Source organism: Euleptes europaea, chromosome 3 (genome assembly GCF_029931775.1).
Source record: "Euleptes europaea isolate rEulEur1 chromosome 3, rEulEur1.hap1, whole genome shotgun sequence".
Lineage (NCBI taxonomy): Eukaryota > Metazoa > Chordata > Lepidosauria > Squamata > Sphaerodactylidae > Euleptes > Euleptes europaea.
This window is the reverse complement of record NC_079314.1, coordinates 108283592-108311447: the sequence shown is the minus strand read 5'-3', so window position 1 is coordinate 108311447 and position 27856 is coordinate 108283592. Positions and strand designations below refer to the sequence as shown.

The 27856-nt window shown below is 45.3% G+C and overlaps 1 pseudogene; it reads left to right on the top strand.

Annotated features, from left to right (window-relative positions):
• On the top strand, nucleotides 1-26812 carry LOC130474906 (perilipin-3-like; annotated as a pseudogene).
• Nucleotides 26813-27856: the final 1044 nt, after the last annotated feature.

Sequence of the window (27856 nt, the reverse complement as noted above, 5' to 3'; positions counted from 1 at the left end):
ATGCCACTCCAAGGAAAGCGGAAGGACAGGAACATCTCCCAGAAGTTGCAGAAGCCCTGGAAAAAAAGTAAGACCAAATTTTAAAGCTTTTCCAAGGTATCCATCCTAGATACCTTATATATCTAAGCAATAGCCTTACTATTTTTGCTGTGTTAATCTGTTCCCAGAAAAGATTTGTTAACATTGTGTATCTCTTCTCTCTCTCTATCTCTGTTGAATACCGGTTGTGTATACCCCATTTAATTTATTGTGTAATACATATCTGATGTTGCCAGCTAGCCAGTATGCTGTGCTGTACTATTATTATTTTACTGATACAGCACTTGATCTTAGCCCAAAATGACTAGTATTGAGGTCTGGAAAATGGTTAAATGCTAAATTCTTCTAAAATCCACCCCAGTCCACAACTTTACATGCCATAATGAGATGTATCCTATCCCTATCCTACCATTCCAGTGAGAACATAAGAAAAGCCCTGCTGGATCAGACCAAGGCCCAGCAAGTCCAGCAGTCTGTTCATACAGTGGCCAACCAGGTGCCTCTAGGAAGCCCACAAACAAGACGACTGCAGCAACATTACCCTGCCTGTGTTCCACAGCACCTAATATAATAGGCATGCTTCTCTGATCCTGGAGAGAACAGGCATGCATCATGACTAGTATTCATTTTGACTAGTAGCCATAGATAGCCCTCTCCTCCATGAACATGTCCACTCCCCTTTTGAAGCCTTCCAAGTTGGCAGCCATCACCACATCTTGGGGCAGGGAGTTCCACAATTTAACTATGAGCAAAGGTCATTTATTTATTTGTTTAAATATTTATGCCTCCCCTTTTTTTTTGGCTTGTGTGATGCCTTCCTGCAATCTAAGGAGGCTTCTTTCAAATTAAGTGGCAATTCTGTTGGAGAAAGAAAGAAATGGTCTGGTTCAGCACAAGGCAGTTTTGTGTGTTCAACTATATATTGTATTAAATAATCTTCTATCACTTCATACCACACCTTACCTTTGAGATTAAAACACAGGGATTTGAAGTGGCGTATAAATGGCAAACTGCCTTCTTCCCAAAGGTGCCGACGGGAAGAAAAGTACAGAAAATGGACACTCCGTTTACTTTGGGAGATTTGTAGATTTGTCGGTATTTTGCACAGTTCTCTTCTCAAAATATTCAGTCCCTGCACATCCAATGTATCCCTATTCCACTCTTTAAATCTAGAAACAAAGCTACAGAAATTACGCCAAGTAATTGCCGCATTTATTTCACCCCGGGATTCTGCTCTTTTCAGTGGCTCACCACCAGGTAAGTCATAGGATTATTGCATACTCTCCCACATTTCAAGATGGTTTAGTTTATTCAATTTTTAGGCCGCCCTTTCCTGCCCAAATCCAAGCAATGAAGGACGTGGGGATGAGACCAGTAGTTAGCTACCTGGCTAGCAGCAGCTGAATAACATCTTGCTGGGTTTGTCCTACTCAGTGCTCACAGGTTCCTAAGATGTGGGCATGCCGAGAGGCAAGAGCCCTTGGATGTGAGCTAAAGGGCAGGTGTCAAAGGGCTCTTGCCCTTCAGATCAGCTTGAGGGACATAGCCTAGAGCTGGGCAGAAGATCAGCTAGCAGAGAGAAAGAAGACTTGCTGGGCACTTAGGAGCCTACCCCCTTTTCCTGTTTGTTTCTGTGTTATTTTTATTTGTATTTTAGGCACTTTGGGGAGCAAAGCAGGATTCATAAGTAAATAAGATAGAAATATGGCCACTTCTGTGTACCCCTTAATGGGTTGGATTCCACATAAATTTGGTGTTAATGGGAAGGGGGGGCTTTGGTTGTTTCCCCTCCTACTTCAAACCTCTGACTCTCCCCTCATGCTGTTCCTGGGCTTTTCCCTAAGAGCAACAATTTTGGGATCATTTGAGGCTGCAGCTGGAGGTGAAAGGCAAGAAGGTCAGTGGAGAGTTATTGTGGAATCGAAGCCAATGCCAGTGTGGTATAGTGGTTTAGAGCGGTGGGCTCCAATTTGGAGAACTGGGTTTGATTCCCTACTCCTCCACATGAGCAGCAGACTGGCTGGCTGAGGGTTAAGAGCACTATGGCTTCTTCCTCCAGCCATGCCCGCCTTTAAATATCTGCAGCAGAAAAGATAAAACACTCAGCCTGGATTTTACAAGCCGGCAGCCATCTTCCCATCATCATACCCCCCCCTGTTCCTTTAGCAGTCTAAGAAATTCCAGGAGGGAGGCCTAGCCCAACGGTAGACCTGAATAGCTGTGGGATCTAGATAAGGGTTGCCGACCTGCAGGTACTAGCTGGAGATCTCCTGCTATGACAACTGATCTGCAGCCGATACAGATCGGTTCCCCTGGAGAAAATTGCCGCTTTGGCCATTGGACTCTATGGCATTGAAGTCCCTCCTCTCCCCAAACCCTACCCTCCTCAGGCTCCGCCGCAAAAACCTCCCACCGGTGGCAAACAGGGACCTGGCAGCCCTAGATCTGGATTGCACACACACAGAGAAGAATGAATAGCTCAAGCTGAGAGACTGTGATCTTCCCCTTAGGCTCTCAACATTTTGGAGAGAATATCTAAACTAATCTACCGGTTAAGCAAATTTTCTCAACAGAAGTGCTCCCCCCCTCCCGACTCTCCTAAGAGACTACAATAGAAGTGCTGGATTAAAGATCGCTGTGGGCTGATCCTCACGAATTGATCACATTTTGTCTGTCAAACGAGCAAGGCTCCTCGGCCCCTCCCGGGGCCTTTTATAAACCATCATATATGATCTAAATAAGATTTTGGACCAAGAGTGTCGCGAGGACTCAGAGGCACAGACTGAGCGTTGGATCGAATAATGAAGAAATATGTATAGACACATCCCACCCGGGCAAACACATATATAGGCCCAGCCTTGGCACAGTGACGGTTGCAGTGGTGTGTCGGAAGAGAATATTAACTAACTCCCTCCTTTCCTCTCTCTTGTAAATAGGTGACTCACTCAAAACAATATAATTAGGCAATGTGGCATTGCTTGTGACCTTCATTAAAGCCCTGACAATAAAAGAAAGCTCTCTTTAAAAAATAAATCCAATCTCCTATGCTTCTTGTGAGGGGAAAGAATGAAATGTGTCTTTCTCATCCAAGGAAGGTCAGGCAGATGGGCAGTTTAAACTGTAGCCAGGGGGTGTTCCGGTTTAGAGTGCTGGACTATGACCAGAAAGCCCCTGGTTTGAATCCCCACTTGCCGTGAAACTTATTGGATGACCTTGGGCCCGTTGTTCTCTCAGCGTAACAGACCCCACAGGGTTGTTGGGATAATACAATTCAAATTCAAATCCAAATCATTTATTATTGCAGCCAAAGGTCAGCATAAATGTAAATAAAATATACATCCTATATTAAAATTATACAACTTCCACTTACAGCATCTTGTCTGTACCAGTTAACCTGAAGGTTTACCCATATGGTCTTTGTTCTTAGAATCATAGAATCATAGCGTTGGAAGGGACCACCAGGGTTATCTATCTTATCTTCATAAGTGTCTTCCATTTCCAGCAAACATAGGAGTAAAATTTTGCTACAGAATATGAGATATAACTCACCTATCTTCCAATAGATATTCTACCTAGGAGGTCTCAGAGGTGAGAGTGTACAAATCGAGATAGGAGGGGGTGATTAAACGATTACTGGCATCATTATAATGTTTGCAATGAAGTAAAATGCGTGCTAGCGTCTCTACCGTATCCATGGAGCAAAAACATTTGCGTGTCTCCCTTGGGCAGTGAAGAAACCTTCCTGAGGGTACAGCAGATGGAAGGGCATCAAATCGGGCCCTAGAAAAGGCCCATCTTAATGTTGGGGAAGTAATTGAGGTTAGACAAGGGGCTGAGTAATTGCCTGTCCATGACCTGAGGTTTTTAAAGTAGTTAGGGAAAAGAGCATTGTCATTTTGAAGCTCTATATCAGTGAGACGTTGATGGACCGCAGATTTGGCTTTCCTCAGTCCCAACTCTATCAGGTTTTGTGGATCAAGACCAATTGTAAATAATTTTTTAATGATCCTATCAGACCATGATGGATATGGTACTGCGGATAAAAATTGTGTTAATAGCCCAGTTGGATTTAGGTGGATTTTTAACCAATAATTGATAGCATTTATCCAAACCTTAGTTTCAATCCTATGTAGACCAGCCTCACGTCTCAGAACCACATTGGGAGTACATTTGGGAGTGTTGAACAGGGCCCTTAGGAATTTTGTTTGGACTCTTTTTAGTATTGTGAAGTTACTGAATGGTCCTAATTGCTCTCCATACATAAGTTGGGGTAAGGTTTTAGCCAGATATAGTTTAATAGCAGATGGAATGAAACCTCCCCCTTGGGTTTTGAAAAAGGGATAATAAAATGGAAGAGGGGAGGACCATGTACACTTCCCTAAGCTCCTGGGTGAAAGGGAAGGATAAAATGCACTAAAATAGACAAATAAAATAAACACCTCTGACCCCTTACCCTTACTAGGGTTGATACCCCCCAGGACAATTTGTTGGCCACTGTATGAAACAGGATGCTGGACTAAACAGAACACTTATCTCATCCAGCAGGTCTGTTTCTATGCTTTCTCACTGATGGCTTGACATAAGCCAACAGTGGCCACAAACCCCCCTAAGTAAAAGTTACCTGGAGAGAGAAAAGCTAAATGTTCAAGGTGGGAGCTGAGAAATCCCGGTAGAAGATCCCCCTATGAAGCAAATGGCAAAATGCACAGGAATCTAGAAGAGCTAAATAAACTCTCTACCTTGCACTGTGCTCACCTTTGTCTTTTTCTGTCCACTGGTGCGGCCTTATTTTCTCTTAACCATACAGCCAACCGTTGCCGCAAAAACCCCTAAGTAAAAGTCACCTGGAGAGAGAAAAGCTAAATGCTAAACAAAAACCACTACATTCCTCTTCTGCAATAGCAAAAGGGTTTACTGCTTGCAACCTTTGATCCTATACATGCGTGTGTGTGTGTGTGTGTGTGTGTGTGTGTGTGTGTGTGTGTGTAAAGTGCCTTCAAGTCGCAGCCGACTTATGGCAACCCCTTTTGGGGGTTTTCATGGCAAGAGACTAACAGAGATGGTTTGCCAGTGCCTTCCTCTGCAAGGCAACCCTGGTATTCCTTGGTGGTCTCCCATCCAAATACTAACCAGGGCTGACCCTGCTTAGCTTCTGAGATCTGATGAGATCAGGCTAGCCTGGGCCTACTCAGAAGTAGTTCCCACTAAATGCAATGGGACTTTGCCAAGCAAACTGTATGCAGGTTTCCAGTCTTAGAGGTAAGAAGTTGGACGAGGAGTCATAATGAAACCAGTTTATATATGCGATGTGATTGGCTGACATTACTTCCTACCTCATTGCTTACCAGCTGAAGACACAATGGTTTGCCACTGGTTTATTTCCCAAGGACTGTTTTAGCCAATAGTAAAACAGATGTATCTTCCCTAAACTCATCCTTATATGCCCAGGGGAGGAAGTTTTGAAACGTCCCACTGGGAAGAAGAGTCTTCCAAAGAGCCGAGGGAGTCCTCTGCTAATGGGGGATGCCCAAAATGTTAACATAGCGAGCCGTCAGCGTGAAGAGTAAAACGAATGGATTTATTCAGATAATTCCTATAATTCCAACCTTGGTGCTACCCTGCCAAAGGTAACGTGTTCAGATGCTGTGGGGACCTAAGAAAGGTGTTTACACTTGGTCAGGGTGTAGGGTAAAAAGGAGCCAGGAACAACCCAAAACCAGGGGAAAGGGGGGTTTCTGATGGCCATGACACCAGCTGCAAAATTAATTTTGAAAGAACAAATGCCCAAGCCACCTTCTGTGTTCAGTCAGGACCCTGGACAGCACCCCTTCGGAGCCCAGGCAAGGGAAGAAAAGGAATGAATGCAACCTAGGATGGAAGGTTGGAGGAAAGGTAGCCTGGTTAGCCCAATCTCATCTGATCTTGAAAGCTAAGCATGGTCAGTACTTGAATGGGAGAGAATAAGAAGAGTTGGTTTTTATACCCCACTTTTCTCTACCTTTAAGGAGTCTCAAAGCAGCTTACGATCGCCTTCCCTTCCCCTCCCTACACCGGACACCTTTTGAGGTAGGTGGGGTTGAGAGAGTTCGGAGAGAACTGTGATTAGCCCAAGGTCACCCAGCAAGCTTCTTGTGGAGGAGTGGAGAACAAACCCAGTTCTCCAGATTGGAGTTCACTGCTCTTAACCACTACACCAGCAGACCACCAAAAATGCCTCTGCAGTGGAAGGCAATGGCACACCACCTCTACTTCTCACTTGCCTTGAAAGCCCCTTTCTGTGGTCACCTTAAGTCTGTTGCAACTTGATGGCACATACGTAGGTTGGAAGGCCAACCCATTCTTTGTTTCTCTGTGGTAGCCATGCTAAGAGATTCTCTGTGCTTGTGCTGAAAGCTCAAAAAGAAAAATTATCCCAAGTTTTTTTTTTTTAAAAAAATAAGTTTATTTGGATCCAAAAAAGGAGAAAGGTGAAGGGGTTTGTAAGAAGTACAGATGAAAGTGGAAGTCAAAATGAAGTCAGACACAATCCAGAAAAACAAAAAGGGAAAGAGAAGCATAAATGCATCAGCTAACTGTATACATCATTCTGACCTAGGTAGCACAAGCTAATCAGATCTTGGAAGTTAAGCAGAGTCAGTCCTGGTCAGTATTTGGAGGAGGAGGAGTAGTTGGTTTTTATATGATGATTTTCTCTAAGAAAACGGTGTCTAGCCCACGGTCGCCCAGCAGGCTTCATTTGTAGGAGTGGGGAAACCAACCCAGTTCACCAGATTAGAGTCTGCCGCTCATGTGGAGGAGTGGGGGATCAAACCCGGTTCTCCAGATTAGAATCCACCGCTCTTAACTACTATACCATACTGGAAGGGAGGCTACCAAGGAATACCAGGGTTGTGATGGAGAGGCAGGCAATGGCAAACTACCTGCCTTGAAAACCCCATGGGGTCACCTTGAAAACCCCATGGGGTGACTTGACAGGGGGGGAACCCTGCATACATTCCCTAGCAATCTAAAATACCTTGTTGCTGGTCAGATGAACAATGGGATTCAGAGCTCCTTGCTCCCCCAGTGATGGTCAAGAACAGAACAAAGAACTATGGCTTGTGGGGGGGGGGTCTCCTTTTAAAAATTTGAAAACTGGTGGCCAGGCATCCCAGTGGTTTGAGTCTAGTGGGTAAGGGGTTTTGGGAACCAACCTAGGTGGGGGGGGGGCGGAGACCATTCATGAATTGTTCTTTTGCCAACTGCGGCTGGGCTATTTGGAACTGTCATACTTTGGGTTATACATCCATTTTTCTGGGATACACCCATTTCCCCATTGAGCCTTTGTTCCAGCTAGCAGCACCCTGGAGCTTTGGTGACTCAGCAGGACCATTGCATCTGAGATACAGAGGAAAGCCAGGAGAAGTGGCTGCCATTCACCACCATTGCTGTTAAGATTGCATCAACATTGGCACCATCTGGTTTCATGGGAAGGACACTCTTTGGTTTAAGATTTCACTCCGGAACCTGTATTACTAGTGGGGCACTTTGGGGAGAGAAAGAGTGAGCCAGAAACGATCAAACGATCTCATGCCTGCATCTCTCCACTCGCCCCTCTGCGACTGAGTTGGCCACATAGTGCATCACAGGGGACCAAATGTGGATCAGAGCTAGGGTTGCCAACATCCAGGTACTCACCTGCCTGACATCTTGATCCTGTTATGATAGAAAAAAACATTATAGATTTATTACAGGAATACTACTTGAAGTAGATACTTTATATACTTACCTGTATTTACACTTGTGTGGATTTGATGTGAAACCATATTTTTTGTATGCTTCTATATATCACATGACTATGATTGTTGTACTTTTTACTATGTTGAAGATTTAGATATTGGAATATATTTGTGATTTACTAGATAATACTGTTTCTGTGTGAATTTGGATTGAACATCCAGGTACTAGCTGGAAATCTCCTGCTATTACAACTGATCTCCAGTCGATGGAGATCAGTTCCCCTGGAGAAAACGGCCGCTTTGGCAATTGGACTCTATGGGATTGAAGTCCTTCCCCTACCCAAACCCCGCCCTCCTCAGGCTCCACCCCAAAAACCTCCCGCCGGTGGCGAAGAGGGTCCTGGCAGCCCTAACTCAGAGCATCTTATCCCATCCTACATGGCCCCTCATCTTGCAAATGGGTTATCCAACCTTACTGGGGGAAAACTAGGGAAAGGGAAAGTTTGTGTGGCAAATAATACAATTTTGCCAGAGACCAGCCTTGCCCTTTTACATGCTCTGCCCAGTAATTGATTACTAGAATACTGTTAATTAGGGATGGTGGGTTTTTTCATTCTTCACAATGTTTTTGTTAAGGTGTTAGCATCTGTAGTGGTGGCTTAGCTTTGCTTCAACTTTCATCATTCAGAGGGAAGGGGGTTTAGAATATAATGCATCCCAGTGGTGCTAGAGATGTTACATTACACAAGGATGTAGACCTCTCCTCTGACACCTGTTTTGTACAACGGTCACCGTTCAGCACATTTTCAGAAGGGAGCCTCTCCAACTAGCCAATTAAATGCTTCTTAATGTGAGGTTTGTGAATAGTGAAGAATGCCAAATGACATATGCTCTTAGATAAGATTATCCCCAGTATTCATACTCCAAACACACACACACACACACACATTTATTTGACATTTCTATTTTTCTTTCCCTGGTTAAGAAATTGGCTTTTTGTTCATTATTTTTAATTCTTGAAGTTTATAGTGTAATTTTTTTTAAAAAAAAGAATCAAAAATAGAAGAACCTGAGTACAATGAAGCAAGGATTTTGAAGTCTCTTTTGTCATGCCAGAAGAGAACCCGTTTGGGGGAGGGGTGTACTAGATTCAGGGAGGTCTGAGTTCAAATCCTTGCTCTATGATGAAATTCACTGTGCGGACTTGGGCTACTCTCTCTCTCTCTCTCTCTCTCTCAGCCTAATTTATCACACAGAGTTGTTGAAAGGATGAAATGGAAGAAGAGAGAACCTTATACCCTACTGTGAGTTCGTTCGAAGAATGGTCTGATAAAAATACCATAATATTCAATAATTAATGAAGAAGAGTTGGTTTTTACACCCCGCTTTTATCTGCCTTTAAGGAGTCTCAAAGCGGCTTACAATCACCTTCCCCTCCTCAAAACAAACACCTTGTGAGGTAGGTGGCACTGAGAGAGTTCTGAGAGAACTGTGACTAGCCCAAGGCCACCACCCAGCAGGCTTCAGGTAGAGGAGTGGGGAAACAAACCCGGTTCACCGCAATAGAGTCCACCACTCATGTGGAGGAGTGGGGAATCAAACCCAGTTCTCCAGATTAGAGTCCACCACTCTTAACCACTACACCACTTAGAAGGAATGGCCTACTTCAGTCCTACAGGCCATGCCTCAGCCATTGGGCCTATTTGTGGCCATTAAGCCGCCATCTTTCTCTGACATGATCATCCTCTTTCTTCTCTTCCAGTGACCAGCAAAGCCACCATGTCTACCCCCCCAGCACCAACCATCACGTCCTCTGAGACCTCTGAGACCTCTGAAGAAAGTATTGAAGAAGAGGTACTGAAGCTTCTTTGTATGTTCTGTTTCTCCTTGGGAGATGACTGGCTTTTTTGTTTTCTATGGGCAGGCCTTTAATGGCCAAAAGCAACCTGACGCACCTGCCCAAATGGGCTTGCTGTCTTCATCAGTGTCACTTAACTTGCTGAGAAGCTGAAGAAATGCTACCCTATGAAATATACTGGGTGAATCTGTATTAAGGTAAGGGCATACAAATCCTTAAGGAAATCTTCTGGGAAAGGGAAATGTTAAGGCAGTTAGCAAAAACTTGGTCAGAGGATAAGCAGGCCATGAAACTAACCATGGTTAGAGTCACTGCCCAAATACCAGATGCTCCACTAAGAGAGGGAGCCACAGTGGCGTAGTGGTTAAGAGCTATGGACTCAAGAGAACCGGGTTCGATTCCCCACTCCTCCACATGAGCGGTGGACTCTAATCTGGAGAACTGGGTTTGTTTCCCTACTCCTCCACATGAAGCCTGCTGGGTGACCTTGGGCTAGTCACAGTTCTCTCCGGATTCTCTCAGCCCCACCTGCCTCACAAGGTGTCTGTTGTGGGGAGAGGAAGGGAAGGCAATTGTAGGCCGGTCTGAGTCACCTTAAAAGGTACAGAAAATCAGGGTATAAAAACCAAATCATCTTTTTCTAACTATGGATAGTTAAGGTCAAAGAAAATGGGATCTGAAACAACACTTTGAAGTTAGCTTATTGAGCAGTTAGTCACCTATAGGTTTATATGATATCAAATGTGGGTATCCTGACTTGATCCCCAGTTCCACCTCATACATTCCCTGGGTATGGAGGTATCAAGGGCAAAAGTGATGAAACCAGCATTTATTGAAGCAAATCAGGATTGAACTGATCATCAGGAAATGAATTGTAGGCTCAAAAACTAACCATAATTACAAACAAACTCTGGTTTTGCATTACATCTGAACAGAGCCATCATACCAATCCAACTACGAACAACTGAAACACTAAACAAAAGCAGATTAGGTTTTTAAAATGTAGAATATTTCTGTGCTGCTTTTCAGCTACCTAAAAGTGGGTTAGCAGTAAAGATAAAGGCAAGAAACAGATATCCAAATGAACACATCTGGAAACATCCCCAGAATATAACTGAGATGGAAACTAACAGCTCATTCCTGAAAAATGGGCTGAAAGTCCATAGGAGGCGGCGTGACCTCGCCGCCAGCGTAAGAGCGTGTAATCGTATGATTACACGAACTAACGCAGGCGGCGAGGCCAGGCCCGCCTGCGGCAGAGCACCATGGGACCGCGCCTCCCCCCTCCACCAGCGCAGCCTCTCCATGGCACCGGCCACGGCATAGAGAGGCAGCACCAGCACAGGGGGGCATTCCGGGGGCATTTGGGGGGGGAGGGAGCCGCCAGCTAGGCAGCTTCCTATCCCGGTTTGGCCAGATACGCCGGCACCTGGAACAGTGATGCTGCGGCTGCTTTTGAGCAGCCTCGCTGTTTTCATTGGGGCTTTTAGCCCCGGTAAAACAAAAAAAAGCCGCGAAACTTTTTTTTTTTTATGGCATGAGCAAATCGGCTTAGGAAGAGGTGCCTCTGCACCTCTTCCCCGCCGACTCTATGTGCCATTGTTTCAGGAATGGGCTGTTAGTTCTTTAAATGCCCCCCAAAGGAAAGTGGTGTATACTTTCTGGAAATAAAGTGTTCACTTTCTGAATATTTTCCAGAAGAACGCTTGGAGCACACAAAGCTGCCTTATGCTGAATGAAACCACTGGTCCATCAAAGTCAGTATTGTCTACTCAGACTGGCAGCAGCTTTCCAGGGTCTCAGGGAGAAGTCTTCCACATCACCTGCTCCTGACCCTTTCCATTGGAGATGCTGGGAATTGAACCAGGGACCTTCTGCATGCCAACCGCTGAGCTGCAGCCTTTCTCCATCAAGAACATAAGAAAGGCCATGCTGGATCAGACCAAAGTCCAGCTGTCTGTTCACAAGGTGGCTAACCAGGTGCCTCTAGGAAGCCCACAAACAAGACAATTGCAGCTGTTCTACTTCTGGCTCCATGTGTCCTCCTTTGCACAGCAAGTAGGACCTACTGCTGTGAACTTAGTTGGTGTGTGCGTTCATTCATACAAAGAGAGATGGCCCTTTAGGTACCTGGGCCCCAAGTCTGAAGGCCTTTAAAAGCAGGATTTCCCCCCCTTACATCTAATTCAGCCATGACAGCTAAACTGAGCAGGTTTTTTCCATTCCAGTGTCAATGTTGCAGCTTAGCCAGCCAACGAATATATGGTTGTTACAACTCTTTTTCTGCCTTTCTTTGTCAGAATGTCTTAAAGAGAGTCGGCAGCCTTCCTTTGGTGACCTCCGTCTGTGACCTGGTTTCTGCAAACTACACGTCCATCAAAAGGAAAAGCTCCTACCTTCAGACGGTGTGTAATGGGGCAGAGAAAACCGTGAAGTCCCTCACTGGGGTTGCTGTCAGCAAGGCACAGCCGATTTTCACTACGTTTGAACCTCAGAGTGAGTAAAACAAAGAGAGAGAATGCTAGCTTGGTGTGTGCGTGTTAAATGCCATCAAGTCACGTCTGACTCATGGCGATCCTATTAATCAATGTGATCTAAAATATCCTATCTTTAACAGTCTTGCTCAGGTCTTGCAAATTGAGGGTTGTGGAAAATATTGTTGAAGGCTTTCACGGTCAGAGTTCATTGGTTCTTGTAGGTTATCCGGGCTGTGTAACCGTGGTCTTGGTATTTTCTTTCCTGACGTTTCGCCAGCAGCTGTGGCAGGCATCTTCAGAGGAGTAACACTGAAGGACAGAGTTGTGGCTTTCATTATTGAGTCAATGCATCTCTTGTTGGGTCTTCCTCTTTTCCTGCTGCCTTCAACTTTTCCTAGGATGATTGTCTTTTCCAGTGACTCTTATCTTCTCATAATGTGATGCTAGCCTTGAAGCGTACTAAATGCACACTGGAGCTATGTGGAACAGACAAAGGTGAACACCTGATGCCAAGCTAACTCACAAGCTCTTCCAGATCTCTCCCCTTCACAGATGCTACCAAAATAAGCAGCCCCACAGTTTTGACTTTAAAAAAAACCATGTTTCATTTTCATTTCATCTTGTGAGAATCAGATTTGGGATCCTTTATTTTTCCACCTTTTTCACTTTCCTTGAGCTGAAGTACACAATTTCGAATGTTATTTTTGTGTAACTTGTTCATAAATGAGACATTAAATGGTACAGCAGATTTTTTTAAAAGCATAAAAATGGCTTAAAAAATAAGTGGGCGGGTTGGTCATTAAAGCCACTGGAGACTTCTCCAGGCGGGCTGATGGACTCTTCCCCCCCCCCCATCTGCACCACCACAGGGGCAAAAAGGACCCACATACCCCAGGGAAAGTGACTCTACGGGGCCTGTAGGAGGCAGCACCCTGTCTTTCCAAGGCCTGTGCAGCCCAGGAGAGGAGCACCCAGCCTGCACAAGGCCCACACAACCTGGGGGAGATACTCTCAGCTCACCCAGGGCCCATGCAGCCTGGGGGAAGCAGTGCCCAACCTCTCAGGGCCCGAGGGTTGCCAGTCTCCAGGTGGTGGCTGGAGGTGTCCTGCTAGTACAGCTGATCTCCAGATGACAGAGATCAATTCCCCTGGAGAAAATGGCCGCTTTGGAAGGTGGGCTCTATGGCATTGAAGTCCCTCCCCTCCCCAAACCCCGCCCTCCTCAGGCTCCACCCCCAAAATCTCCAGGTATTTCCCAGCCTGGAGCTGGCAACACAGCGGGCCCCTGGCACCCCGCCTGCCCAAGGCCTACACTGGGCTTGGAGAAAGGTGGCTTGCTTTGCTGGTAGGCTGTCTCTTCCATCCTCCAGCATGGTGTAGTGGTTAAGAGCGGTGGTTTGGAATGGTGGACTCTGATCTGGAGGACCGGGTTTGATTCCCAGCTCCTCCACATGAGTGGCAGACACTAATCTGGTGAACTGGATTTGTTTCCCCACTCCTCCATACGAAGCCAGCTGGGTGACCTTGGGCAAGTTACAGCTCTGTTAGAGCTCTCTCAGCCCCATAAAATGTGGCACCTGCATATATTCTGTAATCCGCTTTCAGTCTCAGCAAGAAGAAAGGCGGGCTTTCTTCTGAAATAAAATAAAAATAGAGATACAAAGTTCTCCTAAACTCTAACGCTGTTCTCTGTAGTTCCTCTGGAGGGAACAGCTTACCTTTCCCTGGAGCCTCATAGATTGAAGAGATTTTTTCTCTTCCACCTTCTAAGGTTGAAGACAATGATGAAAATGCATGGGAGGTTTCGCTTTGGATTTGCCACTCTCTGAATGCACATTTCCCCCAGCCAAATTCTCAAAACTATTGCATGGGAGGTTTTGCCTTGGATTTGCCATTCTCTAGATGCACATTTTCCCCATCTGAATTCTCAGAACTCTGCATGGGGGCTTATTTTTGAGTTCTGAGAACTTGGCTGGGGAAAATGCATTTAGAGAGCGGCAAATCCAAGGCAAAACCTCCCATGCGTTTTCACCCAATCATTTAAGAGAGCTGAATGTGTTTTAAAAGAATCAATGCTGCAATTCTTACAGAGAACATGTTCAAAAATTGAACTTATCCCGCTTGGGGTGGAAAGTGCCGTCAAGTCACAGCTGACTTATGGCAACCCGTAGGGTTTTCAAAGCAAGAGACGTTTGGAGATGGTTTGCCATCGCCTGCCTCTACGTGGGCTGAGAGTTCTGAGAGAGCTGTAACTGGCCCAGGGTCACCCAGCAGGTATTGTGTGGAGGAGTGGGGATTTGAACCCGGTTCTCCAGATTAAAGTCCGCCACTCTGAACCACTACACCACGCTGGCTCTCTGTCCTGCTCAGAATACCCATTTTCAGTCTCATCAGACATCTGTTCTCTCAAATTACAGGTTTGTTTTCACTTTTAAATGAGTGGCCTTATTTTCCCTCTGTACACTTGGTGGCATTCGTTGCCATTTAGGCACCTTACTAGCTATTCTGGGCATGCTCAGATCTGTCTAGATTGTGGGGTTTGATGGGGACTTTAGTTTTCTTAGCCTTGTGATATAATTTGGGGTCCTCCTAGGGATGGTTGAATGTTCTGTATGGCCATTTATGCATGGGAGGTTTTGCCTTGGATTTGCCACTCTCTAGATGCACATTTCCCCCATCTGAATTCTCAAAACTCAAAAATAAGACCCCACGCAGTTTTGAGAATTCAGATGGGGGAAAATGTGCATCTAGAGAGTGGCAAATTCAAGGCAAAACCTCCCATGCATAAATGGCCTGTGTCTTTTTGCCAATGGATTTGCCTCTCTACTTTTTGCTGTGTGTTCCATAGATTTGTTTATTATGTATGTGTGTTGTACAGCTTTCATGAGCAGTTTATATGATATTAGTATATACAACGTGCACCGTTTCTGTGTATAATGTATATAGACTCTATTATTGTTGCATGGGTAAAGCTGAAACCTGTGAACGTTTTGCAGGAAAAATTTGGTGCACAGAAACAAAATGGCATGAAGAGAAATAATCCTGGTTCAGTTCCTATAAGGGAAAAGCACAACCAGTACAATCCTAAAAACAGTTTCCTGGGAATAAGCCCCACTAAATATATCTGAGCAGAATTCTGAGTAGACCTACAGAGGATTGCTCTCTGAAATGGGGATTTTCAGAATGAAACGGGAAGGATGAAATTTGAACTCATGCTTAGAATGTTGCCATTCTTTGGCGATTTCTCTGCTGAAGGCCTGGCTTACCTCTGGACAGCCACTGATGCTTTCCCACAATTTAATCGGTGCCTGGCTCACAGCCCTTTCCATCTCATGCATCAGGATGAGTCAGACACTGGGCCAAACCTGTTTGGTTGTGACTCCAGCCTTGTAGAACTAATTACCATTTCAAATGTCCCATAGCCTAGTCCTGTAGGCACTATGGAAGCAAGGCTTCTTGTTTTCGGGTGCTGCTTATCACAAGAGACAATTCAGTTATCTTAATGAGACTGCAAGTGACTCCTGGCAAAATCTTCTCTCTCTTTAGTTGCTGCAGCAAACAAGTATGCCTGTAGGAGTCTAGATGCAGTGGAGGAAAAACTGCCTATCCTACAACAAACAGCGGATCAGGTAGCTACTGAATCTTCTAGAAAAGGTATCCCTAGTAGGGTTGCCAGGTCCCTCTTTGCCACCAGTGGGAGGTTTTTGGGGAGGAGCCTGAGGAGGGGGAGGGGGAGTGGAGGGGCATCAATGCCATAGAGTCCAATGGCCAAAGCGGCCATTTTCTCCAAGGGAACTGATTTCTACTGGCTGGAGATCAGTTGTAATAGCGGGAGATCTCCAGCCAGTACCTGGTGGTTGGCAACCCTAACCTGGCACCCGTGGGCACCATAGCTCCTGCCAAAAACTTTCTTGGCACCCATCAAGTGTTTTTGGAAAGCAGGTGGGGCCTGGTGGGGATCTTGACTAGCAGGGTTTCTGACTGGCCACTGGAAATCTGATTAGCTATGCAGATTAAAATAACCTCATTCCAGCAGGAGCTGCCACCGCAATGTTGGTTTTATTCTCTCAGTCATCTTTCCCAGTTATTTATTTTTTTTATTAACCCATTTCTCCCCCACACTTGGGCTTCCTCTGTATGGGCGGCATTTGTGGTTCTGTCCAACATCCTGTGTCAGAATTCCAAAGGTGCCCACTGGCTCAAAATGGTTGGGGAACCTTGTTCTAGAAGCATACACTTGTGTATATCACTTTTTTGTGGGGGTTTTTTTTTTTTTTGCAAGGATAAATTATTATTATTCTCAGGAAGTTACATCCATAGTAGGACCAAATGCTGTGCATGGTATCTGAGTAGGAAAGTGGATTTTTCTAGTGGAGGGATCAAGGGCCTAATAACTAGGGTTGCCAGATCCAGGTTGGGAAATACCTGGAGATTTTGGGGGTGGAGCCTGAGGAGGGTGGCCATTTTCTCCAGGGGAAGCGATCTCTATCGGCTGGAGATCAGTTGTAATAGCAGGAGATCTCCAGCCTCCACCTGGAGGTTGGCAACCCTCCTAATAATGCCACGTGTGGCTTGGTACACAGCTACATGGAAGGGGATGGGATTGTGCATCACTGCTGTAAGAAGCCCCTCCTCAAACTGGTGTTCAGGAAAATAACTATTGTGCTTCAAATATCAAGAAAATGCAATATCCACACAACAGAAGGATCCAGTGTGGTGTAGTGGTTAAGAGCACTCTGATCTGGAGAACCGAGTTCAATTCCCCACTCCTCCACTTGAGCGGTGGAATCTAATCTGAAGAACCAGATTAGATCTCCCACTCCTCCACATGAAGTTGGCTGGGTGACCTTGGGCCAGTCACACTTCTCTCCGAACTCTCTCAGCCCCACCCACCTCACAAGGTGTTTGTTGTGGAGAGGGGAGGGGAAGGTGATTGTAAGTCGCTTTGAGACTCCTTTAAAAAGGTAGAGAAAATCCGGGTATAAAACTAACTCTTCTTCTTCTTTCCTTGAGGGAAGACATATAGCTTTCCTCTTCCCAACTGCAAAACAAAAAAATAAAAAAAGCTGTACATTTATCACATACGGTAATCTCAGAGGTTACTGATGGTGCAGTCGTAGGGCGAAAACGCACGGTCGCTTTAGCCTCCTTTATTCCCTGTTTCAGCCAGGATTCAGCCAGGATCGAACGCATGCGTTTCGCCAAACGTGCGTTCAATCCTGGCTGAATCCTGGCTGAAACGGAATAAAGGAGGCTAAAGCAACCGTACGTTTTAGCCCTAGGACTCAGAAGGGTGTAACTCTGTTTAGGATTGCTCTACAGATCAACATTTTAATGGCCTGCTTCTGAAACTGTAAGCTTAGTATTTGTCTACCTCATTTGCAAACCGTTCATTACCAACTTTTGGTTCCCTACGAAAAACAACTTTTCCTCTTGACTCCTCTAGGTTGTCTCTGATACCAAGGAGTTGGTGTCTTCTAAAGTCACAGATGCCAAGAATGCTGTGACCTGCAGACTATCAGGGATGGTTGGCAGGACCAGGAATGCTGTGCATGGTAGCGTAAAAACTACCACATCCTTGGTGACCAGTAGTATGAGCCTGGTGATGGGAACGAAAATGGGCCAGATAGCCAAGAACGGCGTGGACACAGTGCTGGGGAGATCTCACGCCTTTGTCGACCACTACCTCCTTATCACAGATGAGGATATGGGTAAGAGCTCCCTAGAAGACTTAGGCCATTTATGCTTGGTAATTAGCAGCACGTTCCAGGCTGAAGTGCCCCGCATTTTTTTTTCTCATGCTGAATCGTCATTCAGAAAGTGACTGCGAAGCTGGCGCATACCTGCTTTGCATTTCTTAAGAGCCCCTTTAACACGACTGTTTGTGTTTGCTCCGCCCCGCCTTGAAGAATCCCCTCAAGGAAGCATGCAAAATCACAGCCTCCCGTTAGCTATGCAAACGGCGGTTGCTAATGGAAGGGACGAAGGAGCAGGCGAGTGGAGGGGGGAGTGGAATTTCTCCTTTTGCATCGGGACTGTGAACAGGTATTTTAAAGGTCGCATTTTAAAAAGAGCTTTGAGCGAGCATCAAAATTGACCCTGCATAAATGGCCTTGCCCACACATGCTGCTGAGGTCAAGCCTCTTCAAGTGACTTTGGATACTTACGGCATGTACAAATACAAGAAGCGCATGGGAGTTATGTGTTCTGTATTTGGGCATACAGTTGTCTAAAGTGTGGTCGCAGGCATCTCCCTCTTGGAAATAGGGTTGCCAACCTCCAGGTATTAGCTTGAGATGACCTGCTAATACAACTGATCTCAAGCCAATAGAGATCAGTTCACCTGGAGAAAATGGCCGCTTTGCCAATTGGACTTTATGGCACTGAAGTCCCTCCCCTCCCCAAACCCCGCCCTCCTCAGGATCTGCCCTAAAACCCTACTTGGAAAGAGGATTCTCCTGTAAGAAATTTTCCTAGTCTTTATTTCACACTTTTCAGGTTTCCTTACTCAGAATTACTCAGGTGATTAACCTGAAGAACAACATTCATAGAATCATAGAATTGGAAGGGGCCATACAGGATCATCCCAGAGCATCCCCAACAAGTGTTTCTCCAGCCTCTGCATAAAGACTGCCAGGGAGGGGGAGCTCACCACCTCCCTAGGTAGCTGATCCCACTGTTGAGCCAGCATGGTGTAGTGGTTCAAAACGGTGGTTTGGAGCGGTGGGCTGTGATCTGGAGAATCGGGTTTGATTCCCCACTCCTCCACAAGAGCAGCCGAGGCTAATCTGGTGAACTAGATTTGTTCCCCCGCTCCTACACATGAAGCCAGCTGGGTGTCCTTGGGCTAGTCACACTTCTCTCAGCCCCACCTACCTCACAGGGTGTCTGTTGTGGGGAGGGGAAGGTGATCGTAAGCCGGTTGGAGTCTTCCTTAAGTGGTAGAGAAAGTTGGCATATAAAAACCAACTCTACTTCTTCTTGCTTTAACATTTTTTTCCCTAATATACAGCCAGTACCTTTCTGCCTATTTTATCTCCCTATCTCTTCAATCTATATGCAGAACATATAATTAGGAAAGCTGGATTAGATTTAGATGAAGGTGGAGTGAAAATTGGAGGGAGGAACATTAATAATTTGAGATATGCTGATGACACTACATTATTGGCAGAAAATAGTGAAGATTTGAAACAACTATTGCTGAAAGTTAAAAGAGAAAGTGCCAAAGCAGGACTACAGCTGAACATCAAGAAAACAAAAGTAATGACTACAGGAGAATTACACAACTTTAAGGTTGACAATGAGGAAATTGAAATTGTTCAAGACTTTCTATTCCTTGGCTCCACCATCAACCAAAAGGGAGACTGCAGCCAAGAAATTAGAAGGAGATTGAGACTGGGAAGGGCAGCCATGAAGGAGCTAGAAAATATTTTGAAGTGTAAGGATGTGACTCTGGCCACCAAGACTAGATTAATTCATGCCATCATATTCCCTATTACTATGTATGGGTGTGAAAGCTGGACAGTGAAGAAAGCTGATAGGAAGAAAATAGATTCCTTTGAAATGTGGTGTTGGAGGAGAGTGTCACGGATACCCTGGACCGCCAAAAAAACAAATCAGTGGGTTATAGATCAAATCAAGCCTGAACTGACCCTAGAAGCTAAAATGACTAAACTGAGGCTGTCGTATTTTGGTCACGTCATGAGACGACAAGAGTCACTGGAAAAGACCGTCATGTTAGGAAAAGTAGAGGGCAGCAGGAAAAGAGGAAGACCCAACAAGAGATGGATTGACTCAATAAAGGAAGCCACAGCCTTCAATTTGCAAGATCTGAGCAAGGCTGTCAAAGATAGGACATTTTGGAGGACTTTCATTCATAGGGTCGCCGTGAGTCGGAAGCGACTTGACGGCACTTAACACACACACACACACCTTTCTGCCAGCAAATTTAAACCCATTATTGTGAGTCCTATCCTCTGCTGCCAACAGGAACAGCTCCCTGCCTTCCTCTAAGTGACAGCCCTTCAAATACTTAAAGAGAGCAATCATGTCCCCCCTCAACCTCCTCTTCTCCAGTCGCAACATTCCCAACTCCGTCAGCTTTTCCTCATTCACCTTCCCTCAAAATTGCTTGGTCCTTTCTCCTAAAGAGGAACTGCCAACTGTATTGCAAGGTTCACCATTAAGCGCTATTTCTAAACACTAATGGGCACACTACAAGTGATGCTAGGAGTTCAATGACTGGAGCTTCCAAATAATCCTTTCTCTCTTTCTAAATAGCAGCACATAACCCTGATTCAGACTGGGACTGTAGCAGTCAATCACTCAATCAACCTTAACTGGCATATAGTCAGAAACATGACGTAAGCAGTACACAAAATTCACTGTCCATATATTTTAGATTTAAATATGGTTTAGACTTTAGTCCTTATATTGACAACTTCCATCAAAAATTCCGCCACCTTCAAAGTGACTTAAGGAATAGTATCATTCAACAAAAAACGGCATACAAGAATGGAAGAATGGAAGGGTAACTTCTTTCCTCCTACCATTGCCCCTGAAAAGACCCCATGTAGATGTTATGTGCCCTGACCTGGATGGCCCAGGGTAGCCTGATCTCATCAGATCTCAGAAGCTAAGCAGGGTCGGCCCTGGTTATCACTTGGATGGGGAGTCCGCCAAGGAATACCAGGGTCGGCTTGCAGAGGAAGGCACTGGCAAACCACCTCCGTTAAGTCTCCTGCCTTGAAAACCCTACGCGGTCGCCAGAAGTCGGCTGCAACTTGACAGCACTTTACACGCCCATACAGATGTTATGTGTCCTATCAGCAGATAACAAAGTGCTCTGATAGGGTTGCCAGTTCTAGGTTGGGAAATACCAGAAGATTTTAGGGGTGAGGAACTTGAGGAAGCCATGGTTTTGGGGAGGGGGTGGAGTTCAATGCCATAGAGTCCATGAGTGGCGGAAGCTAATCTGGTGAACTGGATTTGTTCCCCCACTCCTACACATGAAGCCAGCTGGGTGACCTTGGGCTAGTCACACTCTCCTAGCCCCACCTACCTCACAGGGTGTCTGTTGTGGGGAGGGGAAGGGAAGGTGATTGTAAGCCAGTTTGATTCCTCCTTAAGTGGTAGAGAAAGTCGACATATAAAAACCAACTCTTCTCCTCCTCCTCCTCCTTCTTCCCCCCAAGGCAGCCATTTTCTCCAGGGGAACTGATCTCTGTCGCCTGAAGATCAGTTTTAATAGTAGGAGATCTCCAGCCACCAGCTTTGCAGGGCCTTTTCAGATCAGGAAACTGGTGCAACAGAGGATTAAGCCCCCTGCCGCAGTCCCCATCTGAACAGGTTCCAACATAGCTGCTTTTTTTGTTGTTTTTAGAAAGAAAGAAAAAACGTTTGCAACCTCAGTCATGGAACTCCCATCGTCATGTGCATTTTGATCCTAAATTTTTCCCAGCCGTCCAAATATACATGAGGAACCAGCCAGTGGTAAAAGCAGGAAGTTGGAGTGAGTGCTGTCTTCTGCCAGCAAGTTTTATATCCTTTGTTTAGAGCAGGGGTCTGAAACGAATTCCAAGTAAAGAGCCAAACAACATTAACATTTTGCTGCAAGAAACCAATGAAGAGCCAGTATAAGAAAGCTCATTTGCAGAAGCTGTTCAAATTAACATGTCAATGATTCATCAAGATTCTGCCTTCCGAACATATTAGGAATTGGCACATACCAGGTCTCACACTTGGTCATAAATATATACAGGCAAATACTGCATGATTGTTTTAATCTGGACGTGGCTGGCACGTGGATGACTGCCCAAGTGTTCACCTCTATCAATCATTTCCCTTTCTGTAAAGAGTCTCTAAGAAGCCATAAAAGCCTCATTCCTTCACAGGCCAGTTATTCTAGATTCTTACCTACCCCTCTGACAACACCTTAGCTTCAAGATGTAATTTTCTTTGTTAAAGAGACACATTTGTCTCCAGAGCCAGAGGAATTGGCTTCCTAGGGAGGTGGTGCGCTCCCCCTCACTGGCAGTCTTTAAGCAGAGGCTGGACAAGCACTTGTCAGGGATCCTCTAGGCTGATCCTGCATTAAGCAGGGGGTTGGACTAGATGGCCTGTATGGCCCCTTCCAACTCTATGATTCTATAGGAAGGTTGAAGATACTTGATACAGAGGAAGGACGGCCACCCCGCAACCCGTGAACAGGATCCATCTCTCCAGGAACATGCATCTGACCGCTTTATTGCATGTTAATCATGGTTTGGTTACACTGTAAGGGAAAAATACATCGCTGAACAATGGGGAATAGAACACTGCACTTAGACGTTACATCTCTTGTGTTTTCAACACATGAAAACATGAAGCTGCCTTATACTGGATCAGACCCTTTGGTCCATCAAAGTCAGTATTGTCTACTCAGACCAGCAGTGGCACTCTAGGGTCTCAGGCAGAGGTCTTTCACATCACCTACTTGCTTAGCCATTTTAACTGGAGATGCCGGGGATTGATCTGGGGATCTTCTGCATGCCAAGGAGATGCTCTACCGCTGAGCCACAGCTCCTGCCCCTCAAAGAAATCCATGCAGCATTTATGTTTTGCGTGTGTGTGTTAAGTGCCGTCAAGTCGCTTCCAACTCATGGCGACCCTATGAATCAATGTCCTCCAAAGTGTCCTATCCTTAACAGCCTTGCTCAGATCTTGCAAATTGAGGACCGTGGCTTCCTTTATAGAGTCAATCCATCTCTTGTAGGGTCTTCCTCTTTTTTAGATACAACTTTTTTTCTGCACTGTGCTCAAGTACATGTGCTCTGCAGTCGAAAACCTTTGCTGCTAGGTGGTACCCACTTTATTTGGGACCCGAGTCTGGAGATCACTTGTAATTCCAGAACTCTAGGATCCACCTGGAGGTTGGCAACCCTGTGTGACCTTGTCCTTAAGAGTTGGGGGTTCTACCCAGCTGCATTGGCTCACACTTTGCTCTTTCGATGTACCTTATGATTGTATTTTTTGTTGTTGTTCAGGTGAATTTCAAGCAAGTTGTAATGGTGGAGAGATGGTCCCTTTGCTGCAAGAAGAAACTCAGATAGCAAGTCAAGGCTACTTGGCTTGCTTGATTTCCTTGCTGAAAAAATTCCACAGCTATGTTTCCCAGCAGTCACAGCGCCATTTGAGGCAGGCAAGCCAAAGCCTCCAACGAGTCCTAGAAAGCCAATACCTGGTAAGGATCCAATGACCTTCTTTGCCTCTTCCTCTTTGAGCACCAGTGTGGTGTAGTGGTTAAGCGCGGCGTACTCTAATCTGGAGAACTGGGTTCGATTCCCTACTCCTCCGCATGAAACCAGCTGGGTGACCTTGGGCCAATCACAGTTCTCAGAACTCTCCCAGCCCCACCTACCTCACAAGGTGCCGGGGGGTGGGGTAAGATTCTCAGGCCGGGACTCAGCGGATAGGGTAGCGAAACTGTTAAGCAGCGAGAACCCTCAGGTTACAACTCAGGTTGCCAAATTTTGTGCTGTCTCTATGAAGCTTCGTAGACTTCTGCCAGAATGATGTTATTGGCACTTATTGCACTTTTTTACACTCCATCCATTTTTTATGTAAAGTGTTCTTAAAAGTTATATGTGTGTGTGTGTGTGTGTTTCTTTTTTTAACACTCTTTTTATATTGGCCATGTCTGGTTCATTGTTGTATAGCTTTTACTGGTCTGATTGACTATACTAATAAATTTGATTTGATTTGGGAAAGGGCGTTGGAGCTCTGCCTTCCTACCTGGCAGAAATCCTCCTTGGTCACTTTTCCTTCTGAAAGCAGACTTAAGAACATAAGGAAGGCCCTGCTGGATCAGACCAAGGCCCATCAAGTCCAGCAGTCTGTTCACACAGTGGCCAACCAGGTGCCTCTAGGAAGCCGCTAACAAGATGAGTGTAGCAGCACCATCCTGCCTGTGTTCCACCGCACCCAATATAATAGGCATGCTCCTCTGATACTTAGAGAGAATAGGTATGCAGCATGACTAGTATCCTTTCTAACTAACAGCCATGAATACCCCTCTCCTCCATGAATATGTCCACTCCCCTCTTAAAGCCCTCCAAGCTGGCAGCCATCACCACATCCTGGGGCAGGGAGTTCCACAATTTAACTATGTGTTGTGTGAAAAAATACTTCCTTTTATCTGTTTTGAATCTCTCACCCTCCAGCTTTAGCAGATGACCCCGTGTTCTAGTATTATGGGAGAGGGAGAAAAACTTCTCCCTGTCCACTCTCTCCAAACCATGCATAATTTTATAGACCTCTATCATGTCTCCCCTCAGCTGCCTTCTTTCCAAGCTAAACAGCCCTAAACGTCTTAACTGCTCCCCATAGGACAGTTGCTCTAGTCCCCTAATCATTTTTGTTGCTCTTTTCTGCACCTTCTCAAGCTCTGTAATATCCTTTTTTAGGTGTGGTGACCAGAACTGTACACAGTATTCCAAGTGTGGTCTCACCATAGATTTGTACAAGGGCAGTATGATATCAGCAGTTTTATTCTCTATTCCTCGTCTAATTACGGCCAGCATGGAATTTGCCTTTTTTATAGCAGCCGCACACTGGGTTGACATCTTCATTGAGCTATCCACTACCACCCCAAGATCCCTTTCTTGGTCTGTTGCTGCCAGCACAGATCCCATCAGTGTATATGTGAAGTTGGGATTTTTGGTCCCAATATGCATCACTTTACACTTACTCACATTGAATCTCATTTGCCATTTTAATGCCCAATCTTCCAGTATGCAGAGATCCTTCTGGAGCTCTTCACAGTCCAATTTTGTTTTAACCACCCTAAATAATTTGGTGTCATCTGTAAACTTGGCTACTTCACTGTTTAACCCCAACAGGTCATTGATGAACAGGTTGAAAAGCTCCGGTCCCAACACAGATCCCTGAGGCACCCCACTGCTCACATCCCGCCATTGATTCCTACTCTCTGCTTCCTATTTTTCAGCCAGCTCTCAATCCATAAGAGGACTTGTCCTCTTATCCCGTGACTATGAAGTTTGCTTAGCAGTCTTTGGTGGGGGACTTTGTCAAAAGCTTTTTGGAAATCCAAATACACAATATCCACAGGCTCATTCCTGTCCACATGCTTATTGACGCTATCAAAAAACTCTAATAGGTTAGTGAGACAGGACCTACCCTTACAGAAGCCCTGTTGGGTTTTGCCCAGCAGACCTTGCCCTTCTATATGCTTGACAATTCTATCTTTAATAATGCTTTCCACTAATTTACCCGGAACAGATGTTAAGCTAACTGGCCTGTAATTTCCTGGGTCCCCCTTGGAACCTTTTTTATAAATGGGTGTTACATTGGCCATTCTCCAATCCTCTGGTACAGATGCTGATCGAAGGGACATATTACATATCTTTACATACATAGACTTCTGTATGTATTACATACATAGACTTCTGAGATTTCTGGATGGATTTATCAGATGGCTACCTTTCACAGCCTTGAAAATGATAAATCACCATTAAAGGTAAAGGTAGTCCCCTGTGCAAGCACTGGGTCATTACTGACCCATGGGGTGATGTCACATCCCAACGTTTACTAGGCAGACTGTGTTTATGGGATGGTTTGCCATTGCCTTCCCCAGTCATCTACACTTTACCACCAGTAAGCCAGGTACTCATTTTACCGACCTCAGAAGGCTGAGTCAACCTTGAGCCGGCTACCTGAAACCGACTTCTGTTGGGATCGAACTCAGGTCATGAGCAGAGCTTTTGACTGCAGTATTGCAGCTTACCACTCTGCGCCATGGGGCTCCTAAACCACCATTAGGATCACATTCACATTTTTTAGGATGCTGAGACAGAAGCAGCCAAGGGCCCCTAAGAAAAGTGGTATCTGTGCAAAAGGCTCCTGTGGATAGGAGAGGGAAACACCATCCATCAGTCAGGAGTTCAGAGAGGGTTCCCGCCCCCCATGAAAAGAAAGAAATCTAATTTCATGTGGTCTTCAGCACGGTGATCAGTCTATGATTATACCATCTAGAGAGCAATCCCTAGCATGTCTATCCATAATCCTACTCAGGTCTATTCAGTGGGGCTTACTCCCACGGAAGTGACTTTAGAATTGCACTGAACCAGTTTAAACTACTGAAAACCTCGTGATCCATTTCAAGCTACTGCTAAAGTCACACAGGCCAGCTGAAAATCTGGCAACTCTATCCCAGAATATGTCACAACTGCAGCATTAAGATCTCTTGCGCTTCCCAACATATGCTTCTATTTCAGGAATGGAAAGCTTGGCTGGTAGCCCTCTACTACACCATAACACTACCTCTGAGGACCGTTTATCTGATCATACAGTTTGCCGTTGAGGAACTGTCATCTAAAATCCAGGAGAACATGCCCCAAACGTCTTATGTCCTGGAAGATCTCCAGATGGCCCTCGCCACTCTCGAATGTCTCCAGGATCTCTGCAGAAGAATCTTTGCCCAAGTCTGGATGAAAATGTTGGAGGAGGAAAACCTGAATGCTCTCCTGGACTACACACGGAATAGTTTACGTTTTTGTTTCCTTGCAAACCACTGCAAATGCAGGACCTAACATCGGACTTTACGACAGGGGAAGTTAAAGGCCATCTGAAGGGTGGAGGTGTCCATAGAAGATCTCATTGGACTGAAGAAATCTGGAAGGTGCTTCATGACGGGGGCTTCCATGGGACTTGTTGGCCTATAGAAGAAAATAGCACATGGTGTGAAAAAGTGTGGGGTATTTAAGGGCTTGGTTCATAAATTCGATACTAAGGCAACAGCAATCCTGCTGTAAGCCAGTGAATCGAGAGCTTCTGTGTGTCTGTTTCGCTCTTCCTTCCACCCTCCCTCCTCCAGAAATGCCCTGAGACTTTTGAAATCCAAGGGTCAAACTAGACTGAAAGCGATTCGGCTCCTCTTAATTAAAAAGCTAATTAGTAACCCTAGGCAGCAGTTAGCATAGCCCTAACCCACTTGCTATAAGAGAATCCCCAGGATCCGAAAGTCTTGTTTACATTGTGAGATTAAAAAAAATGTATTCTGTGTTCCATTCCTTCTCCTTTTAGGAGAAAGTTCCATGACTGAGTACAGGCCTTGCATGCATAAGATCCCTAGTTCAATACCCAGCCCTAGCTACAGAATCTCATGTTGCAAAATCCTCTTCTGAAATAATCTTTGGGGTATAGAAATAGCTGCAGAATGAGCTCCTCCAATATCAGGTGTACAAGGAAAAAATATTATTAAAACAAGGGGGTTGCTATGAACAATATGATGTGATATAAGCAGCTAATCTGTCTTCTTTGTTTTGCTCTTAGAAGCGCACATAACAAGAGGTCAACCTTTCTCTTTTCCCTTCCTGTTTTCTATGATTTGGAGCCAGGAATACTGATAGCTGAGTAGCCAGCTAAGCTACAAACACAAAACAGTTCTCTTACCAAGTTTTCTTACCATCAAGTCCAGCAGTCTGTTCACACAGTGGCCCACAGACAAGAAAACTGCAGCAGCATTATCCTGTCTGTGTTCCACAGCATCTAATATAATAGGCATTTTCCTCTGATCCTGGAGAGAATGTGTATGCATCGTTACTAATATCCATTTTTACTAGTAGCCATGAATTGCGATCTTGGGCTGTATGCAATCTTGGGCTGCATCAACAGAAGTATAGTGTCCAGATCACACAAAGTGATGGTATCATTTTACTCTGCTCTGGGTAGACCTCACCTAGAGTATTGTGTTTAGTTTTGGGCAC